We start from the raw sequence: 21,039 nt of genomic DNA on the forward strand, positions 1-21,039 counted from the left end.
TGGAATCTTCGAGACCTTCGGTTTAATTCTCTGGGAGTATCACTGTAGCAAATATCCCTTAGAAGGCTACCTATAGGAACCCTTCCATCAGCACGACATGGCCTGAGCCCAAAAAGATTGTACAATATACAGGCTAATGGTTTGCATCTAGAACAAATTTAGATATTCTCATATAGTTAGGTCAAAGCAAAAAATTAACGTTGACTATTTCTATATCTTTGTGGCTGTGTTTGTAACTTGTATTACTTTTTCTTTATGTTATGTTGGTAAAATACTAGATATTAATATGAAATTTTAATTTCCTTATGATGAAAAGATGATAAAGTGAAAATTCTTCAACGTAAGGTTATGACAGTCATAAGGCGGGCAAAGGATTGGCTCCTTTTTGTCCTACACTGCAGTTGTGTCCACTGTCACAGTCGCCTCACCGATTACTATAGGTAAACTGACCAGTGGCATCTCCACCTTATTAAACCTCCCGGTCATACTCCAGCATTACAAGGAACGTGGGAGAAAACCCGGACTGGTAACTCCGAGGAGCACCGGTTAAAACTACTTTCATCCTCATACTCCAGCATTAGGAGGAACGAGGGCAAAGAGAGCTGCAGCTAAGGGCATGAGAAAACTGTTGGTGCACTACCTCCAGTTTCCCGGAAATGATGACAAGGGTAAATCCTTAGGGAGGCAGATATGCCCTCCCTCTGTCCCCTTAACTGTAGTACTCTCAACAGCCATTCCTTAGCGGGGAGACCGGAAAGCCACAAGGAAAGAAGGAGTTGCTGCAAGTGGCATTGAAAGAGACTCCCCTTATGGTGGACGCCACCACTTCGTTAAGGAAAGCGTCGATGTCCGCACCTATTGGTTGTCCAGAGGTTGATAGACCTCTATTGATGCATTACCTCCTGACCAGTCATCACTCTTACTTCCTGATCATCAAAGACCAAGCCCTCAGCGTCAGGCACACAAGATTTTACCTCCGCCTTATGGCCCAGAATCACGTCAGTTGGAGGTGAAGTCTTCTTCCGGGTGGAGACTACTGCTGTTTAACTTGTTGATGCTACTCTCTTTGCATCAATTCCATCCCCTGAATGTAGATCCGGGGTTGGTGAATCCCTTAATAGAAATTTAGCTAAAATTAGTACATGGTGCAAATTATGAGGTATGAAGTTGAATCCTAACAAAACTCAAAGTATGATTGTAAGTAGGTCAAGGACGGTGGCTCCTCAACATCTGGATCTCTGCATTGATAATGTTTCTTTAACTCTGTATGACTCTTTTAAAATTTTAGGTGTGATTCTCGACAGCAAATTTACTTTTGAGAAACACCTTAGGTCTGTGTCTTCTTCAATTGCACAAAAAATTGGCTTATTGAGAAAGTCTTTTAAGATTTTCGGTGATCAATCTATTCTGAAGAAGTGTTTTAATTCTTTAATTCTACCTTGTTTTGAGCATTATTCTCCCGTCTGGTGTTCAACTACTGATTCTCATCTTAATTTGTTGGACAGAAACTTACAGTCTATTAAATTTTTTATTCCTGATCTAGATTTTAATCTCTGGCACCGTCATTCAATTAGTTCATTATGCATGTTGCATAAGATTTTTCATAACTCTGACCATCCTTTACATTCAGATCTCCCTGGACAATTCTATCCTGTTCGTAATACTAGGCAGGCAGTTAATTCTCATAGCCAGGCCTCCTCCATCATGAGGCTCAATACTACGCAGTATTCTAGAAGTTTTATTCCAGCTGTTACCAAGTTGTAGAATGATCTTCTTAATCGAGTAATTGAATCAGTAGAACTTCAAAAGTTTAAAGTTGGAGCAAATGTTTTCATGTTGACCAGGCTGACATGAGTCTTTTTATAGTTTATATATGACATATCTGTTTTTGACGTTGTTAATAGTTTACATATGACATATCTGTTTTGACGTTGTTACAGTTTTAGAATGATTTATTGTTAACTTGTTCTCATCATTTATTTATTTCCTTATTTCCTTTCCTCACTGGGCTATTTTGGAGGGGCTGGAAGTCTGTAGGGCTGTTGGGGCTCTAAGAAGGAGAGAATCCGTGTTGGACTTCCTCCATCTCTCCGCAGCCTGCTTGACATCCCTTGGCTCGAAGAGGAAGAGCCCGTCCATCGAGGAGTTTTGGAGCCTAGCAATCTCAGTGTTAAGGACCTATTGGTGAAATCCCTTGGCCACCACATCACTTCGGGCGAAAGCCTGGTGTGACGGAGAATGTTGAGATAAGATCAGAGACAGAGGCTGGTAACCAGAGGAGACGGGTTGGGCAGTTTCTTACGAAGAAGACTGAGGAGCCGAAGAAGTAAAAGGACTCTTGCCCCCGACTGACGATGTACGAGCGTGGGATCGGCAGGCTGATCAACAGCAGCCCTCCAAAGAGGAGACTCTATGTGAGACCCTTCACTGGAAAGGGAAACACTCATTGGAGAGACGTGCCCCGGATTTTGCACTCCCCTGTAAGGATGCTCTTCAGGGGATGGAGCACAGACCTCGGCGGCGGAAGATGGAGAAAAAGACGCAGTCGCAATAGCAGTTGGCAGGGCAGCAGACAAGCTCTCCAAAACAACAACGTCGACAATGTACAAGGGGTCGACATCCAAAGCTGACGCTAATAAGAGTTGCCGAGCGATACCGCGAAAAATGCGGGGTCGGTGGCTACCACCGAGCGAGAGGAAGGGCAGTGAATCAACAACTCTCGAGGAGGTGATTCATGAATCGCTGAACATTTCAGTCTGGTGTTAGCCCACAGGGTCACTACCTGGTGGGCCAGAAAGTTAATGGTGCGGGTGCCAAAAAGAAGGAAGGTCTCCATAGCCTTACTAGTACGACGGTGAACAATCGCTAACCACCCTTTCCTAGCGGCCACAACCACCGCCTTTGGTGGCTGCTGATGGTGATCCTATTTGCATGAGGATGTGACGGCCGCTGACGCGTTGGAGAGCATCAGGATACCTCCTGTTCGAGACGCGATGGCGATTGCTGACGTGAAAACCGTTGACTCGATGATCGATAAGAGGGAGTGTCCCCGCGTTAACAAGTGATACCGCGATAACAAAGGATCAATCGTGACCGCGATAACACGGGATCGATCGTTACTGCGATAACACGGGATCAATTGTTACCACTGCACGAGAAGCAAGTCGGTGTGTCGATGATCTTTGAGTAGGCAACTCTTATGTAGCTTAGCAGAAGTGACGCGATGGCTTGGGTACGCTTTGGGTTACGGCCAAACGCTGGTTCGTTAAGTGACGGATGAGCGATTCCCGAGACGGTGAAGGCCTAAGCGACGCATGTCGTCGCTGAGGTGAATGCTGTTGGAAAGACGATCGCTGACGAGCAGGCATATTCCGAGGTTATTGAAGAGCAGGCGATTCTCGTGTAGCAGAAGTTTGACGAGAAGTCGAATGCGTAGGCGATTCACTTGTAACCAAACGCTTAGGTAGTACACGAGTTGTCAATCGTTGACAATGGTCAGGTGGTCCCCGAGCTGATTGAAGTGTCGGCGATTCAAGTGTAATCAAACGCTTAGGTGGTACACAAAATGTCGATCGTCGACAATGGTCAGGCAATTCATGAGCTGATGGAAGCGTCAACGATTCATGCTCTGCCGGACGATGGTGAGATTGTCAAGCAGGTGAGCATTGTGAAGTTGAGCGATTCAAGCACTGGAGGGCGATTGCATTCCTAGGGAGAGATACGTATTAGACTGAAACGCTCTGAGCAACTGCCGAACGCTGGCTTGTTGAGCGATGAGAGTTTAAGCGTTGACGAGTTACGAATCACTGGACGAGGAGGTCCGTTAGGCATTTTACGCTCTGACGGTGATCGAAGCGTTTCAGTTATAAGACGTGTAAGAACGCTGTCAGGTAGGAGATCGAAGTTCCCGATACTGACGAGAACACGATCCGAACAGCTGGAACGGCAGGCGATTCCCGAGAAGGAGATGGGAAAGCAGGCGGCTTTTGAACTCCAAGCGGTTCTTGCGCAGCAGGTGAAATACAAGAGGTTGAACAAGCAGGCAATTATCGAACTGCAAGCAATTCTCACATAGCAGGCGATTTACGAGAGGTTGAACGAGTCGTCACCTGTACGCAATGGCTAGGCAATCTGTGCAATTCTCGCGTTAAAGGTCAATGGTGAACCTGACAAGCAGGAGAACATCGAGCAGATGCCTACCGAGACGGAGAACGATGCCGATGAACTACAGCTGGGAGCTCAGGCGGAGAAATGTGACCCTCGTGAGATGACATACTCAAGAGGAAATCGAGAACGATCCCTTGCAGTTACCGAACGAACCGAAGTTCGTTGAGGAAAGGCTGATGACGGAAGCGAAGGTCAAGAACCAAAAGCGGCAGGCGGAACAGGTTTCTCCAAAAAGGAAGACCATGGATGCGAGGATGCGAAGAGGCGTCTCTTCACCAACGGATCAGGAGCACCCTGAAGGCAAAGAAGAGGATGAACACGGTGAGACTTTTGCCACCAACCCGACATCGAACAGCAAGCTGACTGTCAGCAGGTTTAAGAAGAGGAGTATCTATGAGAGCGCCTCCACTAAAAAGCGAAGCCTTCGCACGAGAGATATAGAGATGATGAAGGGACGTTTTCCCTCGGAAGGGAGAAACAGAGCTCAACATCTGGGGAGGAAAACTCTCCCTGGGAAGGGAAAGAAATCCAACCCCTGGAGGCGGACCTCCAGGCAGCGCTCTTCGCTTCCCATCAAGAAACCCTGTTCAAGTTGAAGGTCTGCATTGAGCATTACCTGAGAAAACATACCGGAGCTAGTTCCTCGAGGTTAGCGTGATGATCAGGTGCAGGGAGAGGAAAGTGATGGCACAGTGACAGCAGATTCCGCAGGGACAAAAGGCACCGCTTTTCTACATCTACTATCATAGCCGAACGAAGAAGAATGGCATCGCTAAATGAGGAAAATTAAAACAAATGGTGAATGGTGGTATGAAGGAGTGAAGGTAAAAATGGAAGAGAAAAAGAGGGCATTTGAAGAATGGCTGCTGAGTAATAGTGCAGAGAAGTATGAAAGATATAGAGAGAAAAATGTGGAAGTGAAGCGCAAGGTAAGTGAGGCACTTCTTTTGGAAAGAAGTGAAGAGAGTAAGGAAAGCTGGTTTGAGAATTGAAGAGACAGTGAAAGATGGAAATGGAAGATTGTTAAAAGGAGAGGAGGCAAAGAAAAGGTGGATGGGATATATAGAAAGTTTACTGAATGTTGAGGATAATAGGGAGGCAGATATAATTGCTGTTGCAGGTGTTGAGGTGCCAGTGATGGGATATGAGAATGAGAGAGAGATTACAAGAGAAGAAGTGAGGAGAGCACTAAATGAAACGAGAGTAGGAAAAGCACCTGGTATGGATGGTGTGAGAGCCAAGATGTTGAAGGAAGGGGGTGTTACTGTACTTGAATGGTTGGTGAGATTGTTTAAAGTGTGTTTTGTGTTGTCAATAGTACCAGTAGATTGGGTTTGTGCATGTATTGTACCACTATATAAGGGTGAGGGAGATGTGCATGAGTGATGTAATTCAAGGAATATTAGTTTGTTGAGTGTGCTTGGAAAAGTGTATGACAGAGTACTGTTTAACAGGATTAAGGATAAAACAGAAAATGCAATCTTAGAAGTAGAGGGTGGCTTTAGAAGATGTAGGGGATGTATGAATCAGATTTTTCCAGTTAGGTAGATATGCAAGAAATATTTAGCAAAAGGTAAGGAGGTGTATGTTGCATTTATGGATCTGGAGAGAGCGTATGATAGAGTTGATAGGGAAGCAATGTGGAATGTGATGAGGTTATATGGAATTGGTGGAAGGTTGTTGCAAGCAGTGAAAAGTTTCTACAAAGGTAGTAAAGCATGTGTTAGGATAGGAAATGAAGTGAGCGATTGGGTTTCCAGTGAGAGTGGGGCTTCGACAGGGATGTGTGATGTCACCATGGTTGTTTAACTTGTATGACGATGGACTGGTGAGAGAGGTGAATGTTGAGTGCTTGGGCGAGGATTGAAACTGGTAGATGAGAATGATCAGGAATGGGAGGTAAATCAGTTGTTGTTTGCGGATAATACTGTACTGGTTGCAGACACGGAAGAGAAGCTTGGCCGATCAGTGACAGAATTTGGAAAGGTATGTGAGAGAAGGAAGTTGAGAGTTAATGTGGGTAAGAGTAAGATTATGAGATGTACGAGAAGGGAAGGTGGTGCAAGGTTGAATGTCATGTTGAATGGAGAGTTACTTGAGGAGGTGGATCAGTTTGAGTACTTGGGGTATGTTGTTGTAGCAAATGGTGGCGTGGAAGCAGATGTACATCAGTGAGTGAATGAAGGATGCAAAGTGTTAGGGGCAGTGAAGGGAGTGGTAAAGAATAGAGGGTTGGGCATGAATGTAAAGAGAGTTCTGTATAAGAAAGTGATTGTACCAACTGTGATGTATGGATCGGAGTTGTGGGGAATGAAAGTGAGGGAGACAGAAATTGAATGTGTTTGAGATGAAGTGGCTGAGGAGTATGGCTGGTGTATCTCGAGTAGATAGGATTAGGAATGAAGTACTGTAGTGCGGGTGAGAACGGGTATAAGAAATAAGTTAGCAGCTAGAGTGGATATGAATGTGTTGAGGTGGTTGGCCATGTTGAGAGAATGGAAAATGTCTGTCTGCTAAAGAATGTGATGAATGCAAGAGTTGATGAGAGAAGTACAAGAGGAAGGCCAAGGTTTGGGTGGATGAATGGAGTGAAGAAAGCTCTGGGTGATAGGAGGATAGATGTGAGAGAGGCAAGAGAGCGTGCTAGAAATAGGAATGAATGGCGAGCGATTATGAAGCAGTTCCAGTAGACCCTGCTGCTTCCTCCGGTCGCCTGGGATAACCACTGAGGTAGCAGCAGTAGGGGATTTAGCGTTATGAAGCTTCATCTGTGGTGGATAACAGGGGAGGGTGGGCTGTGGCACCCTGGCAGTACCAGCCGAACTCGCTTGAGTCCCTTGTCAGGCTGGGAGGAACGTAGAGAGGAAAGGTCCCCTTTTTTTTTAATTTGTTTGACGTCGGCTACCACCCCAGAATTGGGGGAAGTGCCTTACTACTGTATATATATATGTAACAAAAACTCCCTAGGGAGGAGCACCTAGTCCACGGACGGGAAAGGTGTCCACCAAGAGAACAGACACAAATTAAGGACTGCGCACTCCCGTAAAATGACAGATTCGGAGATAATTTGTATTTTTCCTAACTATACCCATATCAAAATATGGGTATTACTTTCGGCGTAGCTGAAAAGACGAGCCATTAGAAATTTAACGAGGGTTTACTACCCCCCTCGCTAGTTAGCGGGGGGGTAGGGAGGGGTAGCTAGCTACCCCTCCCCCCTCACACACCTGTGTGCTGAGCTCACTTTGCTTAGAGGTAGGACTTCACAGGGGATAGGGCTGGTGGGCAAGTTTGATTAAATAGCTAAGGTTTGTATATTTAAGAAAAATACAAATTATCTCCGAATTTGTCATTTGTTCCGTAACTGAAATACAAACCACGCTATTTAATATGGGTGACTTAACCCTTAGGAAGGGTGGAAAAGTCCCAGCCATACTGGCTTTTGGCTTTGCCCGGGGACTCATTATCTGAGTGTGTCAGCACTCAACAATAAAGAGTCCCTGCACCTCGCTCGCACCTTGCTATGCAAGGGCTGCGGCCTACATAAGCTGTGTGTGAAGGATTATGTGTGACTCGTCCTAGGAAGTTGACCTGAAGTTCTTTAGATGGAAAACTTTAGGCTAGGACTTTCCCAATACCACCTCGTCAGGGTATGGGGATGTGACAGTATTAACTTGATACTAGGAATACAAGGAAACATGGTTTACCCGCATTGGTTTGAGGTCAGCTGTGCAGAGAACCCAGGATGCTGCTTTCCCCAAGAGAAGGGAGGATGAAGAAAAGGATATGGGCCAAACAACTTTTCTTTCATGCAGACTAAAACCGGGTAAAAATGCCCTCAACCCTCTGCTACTTGTCCATTAAGGAGCCTGAGGTTTAAACCAGCTGTTGTGCAGCCACCACAGGGCTGATAGAGAATGTATCGAGCCTCCTGTGGGTCACGTCTTGCAAGTAGTCTGACACTTTCACACTCCTGCTTGTAGAATCTGCGTCACTGAGAAGTTCTTCTTGAAGGCCAGGGGCGACATGACAGAGGAGGGTCAGGATTCAGGGATAAATGGATCGCCCTACGAATCCATGCCGAGATGGTATTCTTGGTGACCCTCCTCTTTGTTCTCCCAGTGCTCACAAACAAAGCTTGCACTTGGGGACAAATGCAGCCTTTCTTTGAGATATAACCTCGGACTCCTTACTGGACACAGTAGGAGAAGGTCTGGGTCATCTGTTACAGAACGAAGACTTGAAATCCGGAGAGTCGAATCGAAGATCTGGCACTCCCGGATTCTGTGTCTTAGCCACAAACTCAGAGATGAATATGAGCGTTACCTACCCTCATCCCCTTGCATGGGCGATGTCAACGAGAAACCATGAAGTTCACTGACTCGCTTGGCCGAGGCCAATGCTAGTAGGAACACCGCCTTCCAAGTTAGGTGGCGATCTGAAGCCTGGCGAAATGGTTCGTAGGGAGGCCTCTTAAGAGGCCTGAGAACTCGAACCATATTCCATGGAGGAGGTCTCACTTCCGACTAAGGGCAGGTAAGATCATATCTTCGTCTGAGTAGGGAAAGTTCCAGCGAAGGAGAGATATCCACTCCTTTGAGCCTGAAGGCTAGACTTAAGGCTGAGCGATAGCCTTTCATTGCCAAGACTGAAAGGCGCATTCTTCCCGCAAATATACCAAGAACTCCGCTATTGCTGGAATAGAGTATCGAGTGGAGAGATACCCCTCACGACTCCAACCACAGGAACTCGCCACTTTGCCTGGTAGACCCCTGTGGATGATCTATGCAGGTGTCTAGACATCCCGTTCGCAACTCGTTGCGACAATCCTCTCTTAGCGAGGAGATGCTGGATAGTCTCCAGGCGTGAAGTCAAAGCAAAGCTACGGCTTTGTGAAAGATGTTGGCATGTGGTTGTTTGAGTAGGTTGTGCCGTAGAGGCAGTTCTCTCGGAAGTTCCGTTAGGAATTGCGGAAGGTCCGGAAACCATTCCGCGTGATGAGCCACAAAAGGGTCATGAAGAGATTGACCGATATTCTGGTCTTGTTGAGCATCCTCATCAGACAGAACGAGGGAAAAGCTTACACGTCGGTGCTGTCCCACCGTTGTTGGGAGGCATCTTGCCAGAGTGCCTTGGGATCTGGGACTGGGGGGCAATACAGCGGGAGCTTGAAGGTCAGCGCTGTAGCGAACCAATCCACAGTCGGGTAACCCCACAAAGTCAGGACTTTGTTGGCTACTGAATGATCCGAGGACCACCCGGTGCTCATTATCTGAGAAGCTCTGCTTCGACCGTCGCCGAGCACATTCCCTTTGTCTGGGATGAAGCGAGCCGATAGAGGCTCTATCTCAGTATCTCTACTGAGAGATGGGATAGCTGCTTGAAAAGGTACCTCCTTGCTTGTTGATGTAAGCCACTACTGTGGTGAAGTAGCTCATCACACCACAGAGTGATCCGCCAGGTCCTTGTTGGAACTGTTGAAGGGCCAGGAAGACGGCCTTCATCTCTAGCAGATTTATATGGAGGCACTTTTCCGATTCTGACCACAGGCCTGAGGTCCTGTGGTACAGAACGGACCCCCCCTTCCCCCTCCTTCCTTTGAGGTCTCCGAAAACAGCATCCAAACCGGAGGAAGGAACTAGAAGATCCATTTTCCTCCGTACGTTCTCGCTTGTCACCCACCACTGGCGATTCGTCCGTTCCGCAGGATCCATACGGATCATGGTGTCCGGGGAATCGCAGCCTTGATTCCACTAGGACCTGAGTCGCCCCTGGAGAGACTTCATCCTGAGGCGACCGTAGAGAACTAGACGAGCCAAGGGTGAAAGGTGACCGAGGAGACGTAACCACGATTGGGTTGGAAGCTCTTCTCGTCTGAGGAAAGGGCTTGCAACTCTTCTCAGCCTTGCTATCCTGTCGTCTGATGGAAAGGTGTTATGGAGATTGGTGTCTATAATCATGCCTAGGTGAACCAGTCTTTGATTGGGCAGCAGAGCGGACTTCTCGAGACTTACCATGATCCTTAGATCCTGGCAAAGTCCTAGAAGTTTGTCTCGGTGTCAAAGAGGGAATGACTCCGAGTCTGCTAGGATCAGACAGTCATCCAGATAATGGAGGAGATGGAAGCCGAATCCTGAGTGCCCATGATGAAATTAGGGTGAACAGTCCGGTGAAAGCCTGTGGTGCTGTGGAGAGACCGAAACATGGCACCTTGAACTGGTACTCCCTGTAGTCTATGCTGAATCCTAAGTACTTCCTTGAAGACGGATGGACTGGGATCTGGAAGTACACGGCCTTCAGGTCCAGAATACACAAGAAGTCTTGCGGTTAATGCCAGACTGACTGTGTCTGCGGTCTCCATGCTGACTGAAGTATGCTTTAATTTGGACCTCTGCCCACAGAGTTTGCCGCCTTGCTGATCCCATGACAAGGGTATTAAATGAAACCGGATTCGTCCTCAGGGAAGGTAGAGGTGTTGTGAACAGGACGCGATATCCCTGACTGATTACGGAAATCGTCCAGGAAACGGCACTGAGTTCCCGCAACCTTGTAGGTATCCCGCCACTGGTGGACATGCAGGGGAACTGCCAATCCTAGCGTTCGCGGCCTCGGCTGCTCATTCTAGGATTCTTCCCTCCCCTGGAGGACTAATTGCCTTTCTTATCCTTGACCGGAAAGAGCTTAGACCCCACTGTCTTAGCTGCCGTTGTTTTGGTGGGACGTGGTTGCTGAGGTGCTGGAGGTTTATAGGACTTGAATGTCAAAACCCCATATAGGAGGGAGTCTTGGTGACTTCCTACACCTCTCAGCCGCCTGCTTCACATCCTTAGGCTCAAACAGGTTCATTCTCATAACGAAAGAATGTCTGAGCCTGTAGATTTTGGTGCTAGGGTACTCCCGTTACTGTCTTGGAGTCCTTTGACTTCCTCCCAGGAGGGATGCAGGACTCCAACCACGAAGGAGGCAGGCTCTTCTCCACCCCTATTCGAGAAGACTTTACTGCGCAAGGTGGGGTTTCCCTTAATGGTGTGATTGGGGAACGTCTCACCTCCCGTGACTCTTGTGAGGGTGGGAAGACTTTGTCCGAAGGTGAAGGAGTGCCTGCCTTGAAGACTTACAAAGGAGACAGCTACGACCTCGCAGAAGTTACCTCGTCCAAAACTCCTCTTTTCCTCATCAGGGGGAGTGGATGCAGCCAAGGATTTGTGGCTCAGCTCAGAGAGAACAGCTTAAAAGCCTGTGCTCCGCTCTGATTAGAGTCCCAAACCAGGCTGCCGGCTAACGGCTGCGCTGTCAGACACTCCCTCTGAAGGGGATATCGCCTGTAAAAAGATAAGGAAGGCATGTCCCTGGGCCTTTCTGGAACCTTCCCCCCCCCCCCCCTGGCAAGCGTGCTGTTCTGTGCTGGGGGGGGGGGAATGTGGCGATGGCGCCCTTACCGCATGATGTCCAGCAGCCTCACGCGGGGGAGGGTATTGGTGTTTGCGCTAGGGAGCGCGCTGGCGCTAGCGCGATGGGGAATACCCCGGGGTTGCGTGCGAGAGACTGTCGAAGCGCTGATGTGGGCGCACGGGAGACTGCTGAAAATGCTCTCGCGATGGCACACGGGCGAGACTTCATAGAGTGCGCAGGAATCATATTGATGTGCAGGATCAGAATGAAGAGCCCGTGTGGAACAGAATGTTGGAGCGTGCTGCAGCACGTAGGAGTTTGTTGGCGCATGCGCGGGAGACCATCGGTACCCGCGCACGAGAGAGATCGTAGGCGCTTGCGCGCGGGAGACCATCAGTACCCGCGCACGAGAAAGATCGTCGCCGCTTGCGCGCGTAAGAAGATCGTTGGCGCTTGCGTGCGTTAGAAGATTGGCGAGGGCGTGCGGGAAACCATCGGTGCCCTCGCGCGGACGATCGTTGGCGCTTACGCGCGTAGGAAGGTCGTCAGCGCTTGCACGCGAAAGAAGATCGTCAGCGCTTGCGCGCGAAAGAAGATCGTCGGCACTTGCGCGTGAAAGAAGATCGTCAGCGCTTGCGCGCGTACGAAGATCGTTGGCGTAAGATCATCGACGAGCACGCGCGCGCTAGTGCGCTAGGATGCAGGGTCAGCTGACAGGGCGATCAGGAACTGGGATGTGTCCTTAAAAAGGTGCGGTCATCCCCCGATGAGGACCGTAGGCAGCACTGCTTCAGAGTCCAGAGCCGAAGTCCTTCGTTGCAGTGCAAGGAAGTGCTGGAAGATCGGTAGGTCAGCTGGCTCAACACTGAAAGATCTGCTTGATACTCCGAGGAAGGGTCTCTATGAGAGACCTTTTCCGCGAACGGGAGAGGTGTCCTTTGTAGGAGACTAGGAGACACTCGCAGGCTGAATCACTGGTGAGCGCCTGTGCGCTATCTCAGGAAACTCCAACGATGTGCGCTGATGTGCAGGTGAACGTTGGCACGCAGTCCCTGGAACAGGATGTCTCTGGATGGCAGTCTCAGGAGCGAGCACGCCGGAGAACGTTGGCGCGCAGGGGATACCTGGCGCTTAAGGGACTTACTCACAATGTGAGAAAGACCCTTTTGTCCCAAAGGGACCGGTGCCCGTTGGATAACGGGGTGCATGGGCGCCCACAGCGTCAGCAGCCAGGAACGGAGACGCCAGGACAGCAGGTATAGGAGATGGCTCGTCTAATCAGAAACAATCCTCCGAAGAGGGGTCTCTATGAGTGGCCTCTCTCGCGAACGAGAGAAGTGAACACTTCGTAGAAGAGACTTGAAGAAACTGGTCATGGCACCCCTTAGGGCCGTTGGATCAGCAAGCTGACCTATAAGGAGCAATTCTCCGAAGAGGAGTCCTTAAGAGAGGCCTCCCTCGCAAATGAGAGAGATCACCAGACTGATCCTGCAGCTGCTCAGCCCCTTGAGCATAGCTGCAGGTGCGACCGCTCAGCCGCAAGAGCATAGCCACCTGAAGTTTTCATGCGCCCAGCCTTGCAACCGCTCAGCTCCTTGAGCATGGTCACAAGTGCGGTCGCTCAGCACCAAGAGCATAACCGCCTGAGCACCAGGAAAACCCATCCAGGAATTATTAAGGTATGAGAAGTTCCCCCTCTGCAGGGGGAAGCTCTCACACCTGGGAAGGGAACCTCCCTCGGAAGGGAAGTTACCTACCCCTGGAGGCGAACCTCCTTAGCGTTCTAAGATGAACTGAAGAGCTGACAGTTGTCACGGGAGGACTTCTAAGAGAAGGGATAACGCCCATGACGATGTCCAAGAGAGATGGCAGCAACAGCAGACTCCCCAGGCACAAACAGGACAGCTCTGCTTCATTGGCACACTTTAGTCAAACGAAGAAAAACTGCTTAGTTAACTGGCAAAATAAAGTTAAATAATTATTTAACAGAAATTCCCCCGGGAGGAACTCCGAAGAGTAACCCCGAGGGAAAAGCAAACCATAAAAATTAAAAATTAAGTATGCGCCCTCCTCCCCCACTGACATTCATGGGAGAAGGGGGAAGGCGGAGAACTGTAACAAAAACAGAATTATAATTATGTAATTCATCTAAGAATGATCACAAAAAGTAAAAACCACTGACCCCCGAAGGGAAGTGTTCTCCACAGAGAAACTGAAAAGTTAAAAATACAATTAAATTTCATTAAAAATAATTGAGACAAATAAACGGAATAGCAACCCAAGCCGCAACGGGAAAGAAGCTTCTGTAATAGTACGTAGTAATAGTAAGAGGTGAACGACCTGGAGTAGAGAGACCGTAGTCAATCTAAACTCCCACATTCCCTTCGCTGAGAAACCAAGTTCCCCGTAGGAAAGGAGGAACAGAGAAGATAATAGATGAATGAAGAAAGTCCAGCGATGACGATTCCCCACGGCGGCAGAGTTAACGGAAAGCCGAAGGAACTACCGAAGGACCAAGAGGGAGAGGCCGCACCCCATGACGTGAAAGAGGTGGCCTAGCACTACGCCGGTGACGTTGTCGTACACTACACACAGCACAAACACTGAAAAGAAACTTACTACATTTCTATACACAAATACTGTATATACATAAACATAAAGAATGTTTATATATATATTAGAAGTACTGTATAAGAAAAAGTAAGTAAAAAGAGAAATAGCATTAATGGCTGTCAAAGAGGCGAGGGTGAAAGCGGACACGTCCGATCACCATCCGAGCCAAAGTAAAAGTGAGTTCAGCACACAGGTGTGTGAGGGGGGAAGGGTAGCAAGCTACCCCTCCCTACCCCCACTAACTAGCGATGGGGGTAGTAAACCTCGTTAAAATTCTAATGGCTCGTCTTTTCAGCTACGCCGAAAGTAATACCCATATTAAATAGCGTGGTTTGTATTTCAGTTACGGAACAGATCTGTAACAAAACAAGAATTACAATTTTTCAATTCAGCCTAGAAAAATAACTACTCGAAAGAATCACAATCCTCCGGCAGGAAGGACCTGGGGGACCCCACAGAGACAAAGCTGGAAGTTGAATTACAACAGTTATAATTTTACTTAATTAATGAAGAAAACCATTCAGAAGCGCAACCTAATCCACGAACGGGAAAGGTGTTACCCCGCCGGAGTATACTGCCGGTTGCCCACGAGTGAGCAGCTGCACTATCTTCCCCCAGCAGATTCTTCTAAGAACACGTAGAGGGGAAGGCGGCAATAACAGGCAAACGGAGGAGTATCCCAACGATGACGATTCCCCTGCGGCGCCGGCTGGGTTGCACAGAAGGCCACTCACCAACGGGAAGACCGATGACCAAGGAAGAAAGGTCGGAAGGGGAGGTTCTCCGTACTTGAGAACCTGCTGTACTATGCTATCACACACACAACAAACCAAAAGAAATCCTACAACATATATATAAAAAACATCAAGTATGAGTTAAAAAGTCAAAGATTAATGGCGGTCGCAAAAAGGCGAGGAGGATGAGCGGTTACAACCACTCTCCATCCGAGCCAAAAGCAAAGTGAGCTCAATCACAGGTGTGTGAGTGGGAGGGGTAGCAAGCTACCACCCCAACCCCACCACTAACTAGCGGGATGGGTAGTTAACCCTTGCTAAATTGTAACGGCTCGTTGGTTTGTATTCCAGTTATGAAACAAATACAAATTACTTCCAAATTTCTTATTTGTTCCGACACTCAATACAAAACCCCTCACTCTTCATGAGGAAGGCTTACCCTTAAGCGGGTGGAAATCCTTAACCAACTGATAGGCTTTTGACCCGGGTGGTGACTCCATGCGTTGCATATTCTATATAAAGAGCAAAAGGGTTTGTATGGAGCGTTGGAACAAACGGAAAATATGCTGTACTCTATATGAATTTAAATCTATTATTCCATTGGGTAAAAATAGTACAGTAGTGTTAAACCTCAAGAGGATTTTATTCAATAAGCAACCCACTGCAATTGTACTTACCAATGATTTAGTGATAGTGTGTCCTATACTTCTGGATGCATTATACTTCTTTTCCAAGTATATTAGCTTCTTTAGATAGTTTCAGAACTCATTTTTTACCGATGAACAACTGGATGCTGCAAAGAGTAAAGAGTATCAAAACTGCTGTGGGTTCAGGAAAGTACAATTCACTTGGAAATACAGAAGCTCTGGAAATGACAAATTCGTAGATAATTTGTATTTCTCCTAATGCTACAAACCTTTAGCTATTCATTAGGGGTATTAATTTCGGCGTAGCTGAAAGGACGTGCCAATAAAATTTTAGCGAGGGTTAACTACCCATTCCGCTAGTTAGCGGGGGTAAGGAGGGGTAGCTTGCTACCGCTCCCATTCACACACCGGTGATTTAGCTCACTTTGCTTAAAGGTAGGACTTCAAGGGGGACAGGGCAGGAGGGTAAGTTTGTAAAAATAGCTGAAGGTTTGTATCGTTAGGATAAATACAAATTATCTACGAATTTGTCATTTGTTCCGTAACTGGAATACAAACCTTCGTTATTCATTACGGGTCACCCATTATGAGGGTGGACGTCCCTGCCAACCTGACTTTTTGGCTACCCGGGGGCTCCTTATTTTGAATAAGTTTGTACCAAAAATAAGGAGTCTCTACACCTCACTAAACCTTGCTACCTAAGGTCCGCGGCCTATGTAAGCTGTGTGTTGAGATGTTTAGAAGTATGACTGTCCAGGTAAAAGTTATTCCAAGTTTTTGTAGGAAAAATTGTTGTAGCCAAGACTTTCTCAATACCTACTCAAAAGGGTATGGGGACGCAACAATATTAACTTAATATTAGGTACACAAAGAAGCATGGTTTACCTGCATTAGTTTGATGTCAGCTTGTGCAGTGAACCCAGGATGCTGCTTTCCCCAAGAAAGGGGAGTATGAAGAAAAGAATAAGAGCCAGTCAAACTTTTCCATTCACGCAGACTAAAATTGGGTAACAATGCCCTTAACCTTCAGCTACTTGTCCATTAAGGAGCTTGAAGTATTATACCAGCTGTTGTCCAGCCACCAAAGGGCCGATACAGAACGTATTGAGCCTGAGGGTTATGTCTTACAGGAAGTGGGCTGTGAACGTATTTTGTCATCTCCACACACCAGCCTGTAGAACTGCGTCACTAAGAAGTTTCTCTTGAAGGCCAGGTACATAGCTACGCCCCTGACATCATGAGCTCTGGGGTGACGTGAAGGAGGATATGGATTCAGGGCATGGTCTATGACCTTGCAAATCCACGCAAAGATAAGTGTTCTTGGTGACCCTCCTCTTGCTCCTCCCTGTGCTGACGAAGAGTGCAGGCATACGGGGATGGGCTGCAGCTGTTCTTTTGAGGTACAGCCTCAATCTCTTCACTGGGCAGTGTAAGAGATAGACGATCAGGGTTATCAGTAACGGAGCGGAGACTTGAAATCCGGAAGGAGCTGAGTCGGATTCCAAGTCTTGCAACAAACTCGGGGACGAGGCTGAACGTTACCTCTCCCCATTCCATTGAATAGGCGATGTCATACGAGAGACCATGAAGTTCACTAACTCGCTTGGCCGAAGCCAAAGCTAGTAGGAACACCGTCTTCCAAGTTAGGTGGCGATCTGAAGCCTGGCGTAATACTTCATAGGGAGGTCTCTTAAGAGACCTGAGAACTCTAACCACGTTCCATGGGGGACGTCTCACTTCAGACTGGCGACAGATATGTTCGTACCTCCGTATGAGTAAAGAGAGTTCCAGCGATGAGGAAATATCCATTCCTTTCAGTCTAAGGGCAAGGATTAAGGCTGAGCGATAGCCTTTTACCACCGAGACTAAAAAAGCATTTCCTCACACAACTACAAGAGGACCTCCGCTATTATAGAAATAGTGGCATCGAGAGGAGAGATACCCCTTCCACGACACCAACCACAGAAGACCTTCCACTTTGCCTGGTAGACTGCTGCTGATTATTTCCGCAGGTATCCAGACATTCTGCTCGCAACTTGTTTCGAAAATCCTCTCTGAGTGAGGAGGTGCTGGATAGTCTCCAGGCGTGAAGTCATAGCAAAGCTAGGGCTTTGTGAAAGATGTTGGCATGCGGTTGTCTGAGTAGATCGTGTCGTGGAGGGAGTTCTTTTGGAGACTCCATCAGGAGTTGCAGAAGGTCCGGAAACCATTCCGCATGATGCCATAGTGGAGCTATGAGAGTCATTGAGAGGTTGACCGATGTTATGGCCGTGTTGAGTACCCTCCTCATCACACAGAACGGGGGGAAAGGCTTAAATGTCAATGTTGCCCCACCGTTGTTGGAATGCATCTTGCCAGAGAGCCTTGTGGTCTGGGACTGGGGAGCAGTACAACGGGAGCCTAAACTTCAGAGCCATTGCAAAGAGATCCACAGTTGCAGAACCCCACAAAGTCAGGACTTTGTTGGCTAATAGATGATCCAAAGACCACTTACCACTCACAATCTGAGATGCTCTGCTCAAGTTGTCAGCAAGCACATTCCTTTTTCCTGGAATGGAACGTGCAGATAGTGGTATCGAGTGAATCTCGGCCCATCTTAGTGTTTCTACTGCTAGATGGGAAGGGGCTGCCAAACAGTACCTCCTTGTTTGTTGATGTAAGCCACTTCTGTGATGTTGTCGCTCATCAGATTGAGTGGCCTGCCAGGAACTGGTGGAACTGTTGAAGGGCCAGGAAGATGGCCTTTATCTCTAGAAGATTAATATGGAGGTATTCTTCTGACTTTGACCAGAGGCCTGAGGTCGTGGGGTGTAACACGTGGGACCCCCACCCTTTTTTTTGAAGCGTCTCAAAAGAGCATCAAATTTGGGAGGGAGGACGAGGAGATCCACTCCGTTTTTTCGATTCTCGCCTGACACCCACCATTCAAGGTCCGTCTGTTTCACTGCTCCGATGGGGATCAGGATGTCCGGGGAGTCAAAGGCTCAATTCCGCCAGGCATACTTCGTGACCTTTTCCTGGATGAGGATCTCAGCTACCGAGAAAGAGACCTGACGGCTGGAGAGCCTTTCAAGAGAGACACCCTTAGTAAGCTCTTCCAGAAAGTGGTGGAGTGGAAGAGCTGGACAAGGCTCATCCATAACGCGAAGAGGTGGGAGAGCTTGGCGGTAGAGCACAAACGTTGAGAGGAGAGGCCGGAGAGCTGTTGGGCTATCTTTGCCCGGGTGCTTTTTAGCCCTTGAGACCAGGGCAAGGCTGCACTGGTCTTTGAGGGCTTCTGAGTGCCAAAGACACGATCTAAGACCGTGCTTTGCCCTCTCGTAAGGTATTTCTGGGTCGGTAAACGCATTGAGTACCCTGATGGGAGTCAAGACTCGCAGAAGGCATAGTCTGAGTCTTTCTGCTCCCCCTCTGAAATGGGGCTGGCAGCGAAGTCTCCTTCTTCCACCCCAAAGAGCTAACCTCGGGGTGGGTCATGAATATCCCTAGGGTGAGTAGTGGTTTCTGCAGGCCTGGAGCTTCTCAAAGAGGACTTTGGCAGAGTTTTAGTCCTACAATTCCTTCCGGGGAAGGAGATAGGACTCTAACATTGAAGGCCAGTTGGAGTTGTCTTTCCTGACTGCAGTCAGACGCGAAAAGCTCTCTGAGTGACGGGGATCTTCCTCCAAAGGTGGAAGGGAGGAAACCCGACCCTTGCGAGGCTCCCTCGGCAGAGGTGAAGGGGGGAGAGTGTTCGGATGAAGAGTCGGGAAGGATTGGCCTTGAAGGCCCAACAGGAGTCAGTTTCCCCCTGGGAGATGTTATCGCATCTGAGACTCCTCTTTTCCTATTCAGGGGAGAAGAAGCCGAGGTTCTTTGCAGGAGCTCTGCTGATGCCGCCGGATGTTGCGAGGTCTCGGAAGAACGAGATGAAAAAGAAGGCCGGAAGGCTAGCAAAACTGCTCTTAACATGGCACTGAGCCAAGGCTGCTTGCTGACGGTGGCACTGTCAGAAAGACCTCCTGAAGAGAAGTCTTGACCAATGGTTGACGTGGTGGGTTCACCTTCGAAGATAAGATCTTCGGTATCTTAAACCCTTCTTTGGAGCCCTTTCCCTCTTTCCCCAGCGGTCGTGCTGTAATGCGATTGCGGGACGGGGAAGAGGGCTAGTGCGCTGACAAGTGCTGGCAAGCTAGCAAAAGCTGATGCTTCGAACGCTGCGAACGCGCTGGAGAGAGCTGATGATCAAGAGATCGCTGTGGCGTTGGAGAGCGTTGAAGCGCAGGAGAGAGCTGATAGGTGGAGAGCGTTGACGTGGAGGTGAGCGGTGACGAGCTGTTGGTGAGCGCTGGCGCACAGCTAAAGGCTTCAAACGCTGTGCAGGATGGCGCGTTCGCAAGGGCAAGTGACGCTTGGGCACATCGCAAGCAAGCAGGCGTGGAAGGAGTCAGGTCAGAAGATCGGAGAGATGCAAAAGATTGGCGTGTAGGAAGATATGGAACAGGGATGTGCCATTTAGAAGGGCGAACATCCTCCGAAGGGTATGGCGCATGATCCACAAAAGAGTCCAAGGACTAGCGGAAGCTTCATCAGGAGAAGGTCCAGGAGAGGGTGAAGGTCGAGGGCCAGAAGAGAAGGCTCCTCTTCGGGGAAAGACTGCAAAGACGAGGCGCCTTTTCACTGATGGTAAAGGGATACCTCTAAGGTGAAGCAGAGGGCAAGCTCTGCGAGAATTATGACGCCTCTGGGGGGCCGATGGATTGGCAAGCTGACCTTTGAAAGCAGCAGTCCTCCGCAGAGGAGTCTCTATGAGTGAACTTCCCCGAGGAAGAAACACTCACAGGAGACACAAATGAAAGACTTCGCTTCCCCCTCGAAGATGATCAGGAACGGGGAAGTGCAGTCGGCAGCAATAGCTGAAGAGTCTGAAGACACAGGAGCATCGGCATCAGCAGCAGATGACGCCTCTGACACCACTACGTCGATACACGACAGAGGATCCACATCCGAAGTTGCCGAAGGCTGCACACTAGCACCACGGATGATAAGCTACAGCAAGGAGTCCTTAGAGGGAAGACTGGGAAGCTGCAAGGACGACCACACCTGAACAAAGGGAGAAAGAGACAAGGCCTCACCCGGAGGGAGAGGTGGTTCTGCTTCGTTAGGGGAAGCAACACCATCTCTCAAGGTCTCTCGGAAGAGGCCGAACGAGTAGAAGCTTCGGAGGAAGGTTGGAAAGTGGAAGAAGCCTTGGGTTCTTTCCCTTTCAAAGAAACCTTCGAAGGAGAAATATCCCGCTTGGACTTCTTCTTCCGTATGCACCTAAACCTTTGCCACTGGGAAGCAGACCACTCTCGGCACTCACTACACTTACAGTATTTTCACTGTCACACAGTTGACCTCTGCAGGCGGGACAAAGGGTGTGAACTGTGATGATCGGCGTCCATAGCCGACATGAAGGTACTGCAGGACCGGCCTTCTAGTCCGGGGCGGGTAAGCATCGTCGG

At 48.6% G+C, this 21,039-nt stretch overlaps 1 protein-coding gene across 2 annotated transcripts in view; it reads right to left on the reverse strand.

Moving 5' to 3' along the window:
- LOC137618731 (zinc finger protein 454-like) overlaps positions 1 to 21,039 on the reverse strand; it is a 199,935-nt gene that overhangs the window by 141,037 nt on the left and 37,859 nt on the right. For both annotated transcript variants that reach the window (XR_011039830.1, XM_068348900.1), the window contains exon 2: positions 15,584 to 15,699. The gene's annotated coding sequence lies outside the window, so the exon portion shown is untranslated. The remainder of the gene's footprint in view (positions 1 to 15,583; positions 15,700 to 21,039) is intronic.

This window comes from Palaemon carinicauda, chromosome 25 (assembly GCF_036898095.1).
Source record: "Palaemon carinicauda isolate YSFRI2023 chromosome 25, ASM3689809v2, whole genome shotgun sequence".
In the NCBI taxonomy this organism is placed as follows: Eukaryota; Metazoa; Arthropoda; class Malacostraca; order Decapoda; family Palaemonidae; genus Palaemon; species Palaemon carinicauda.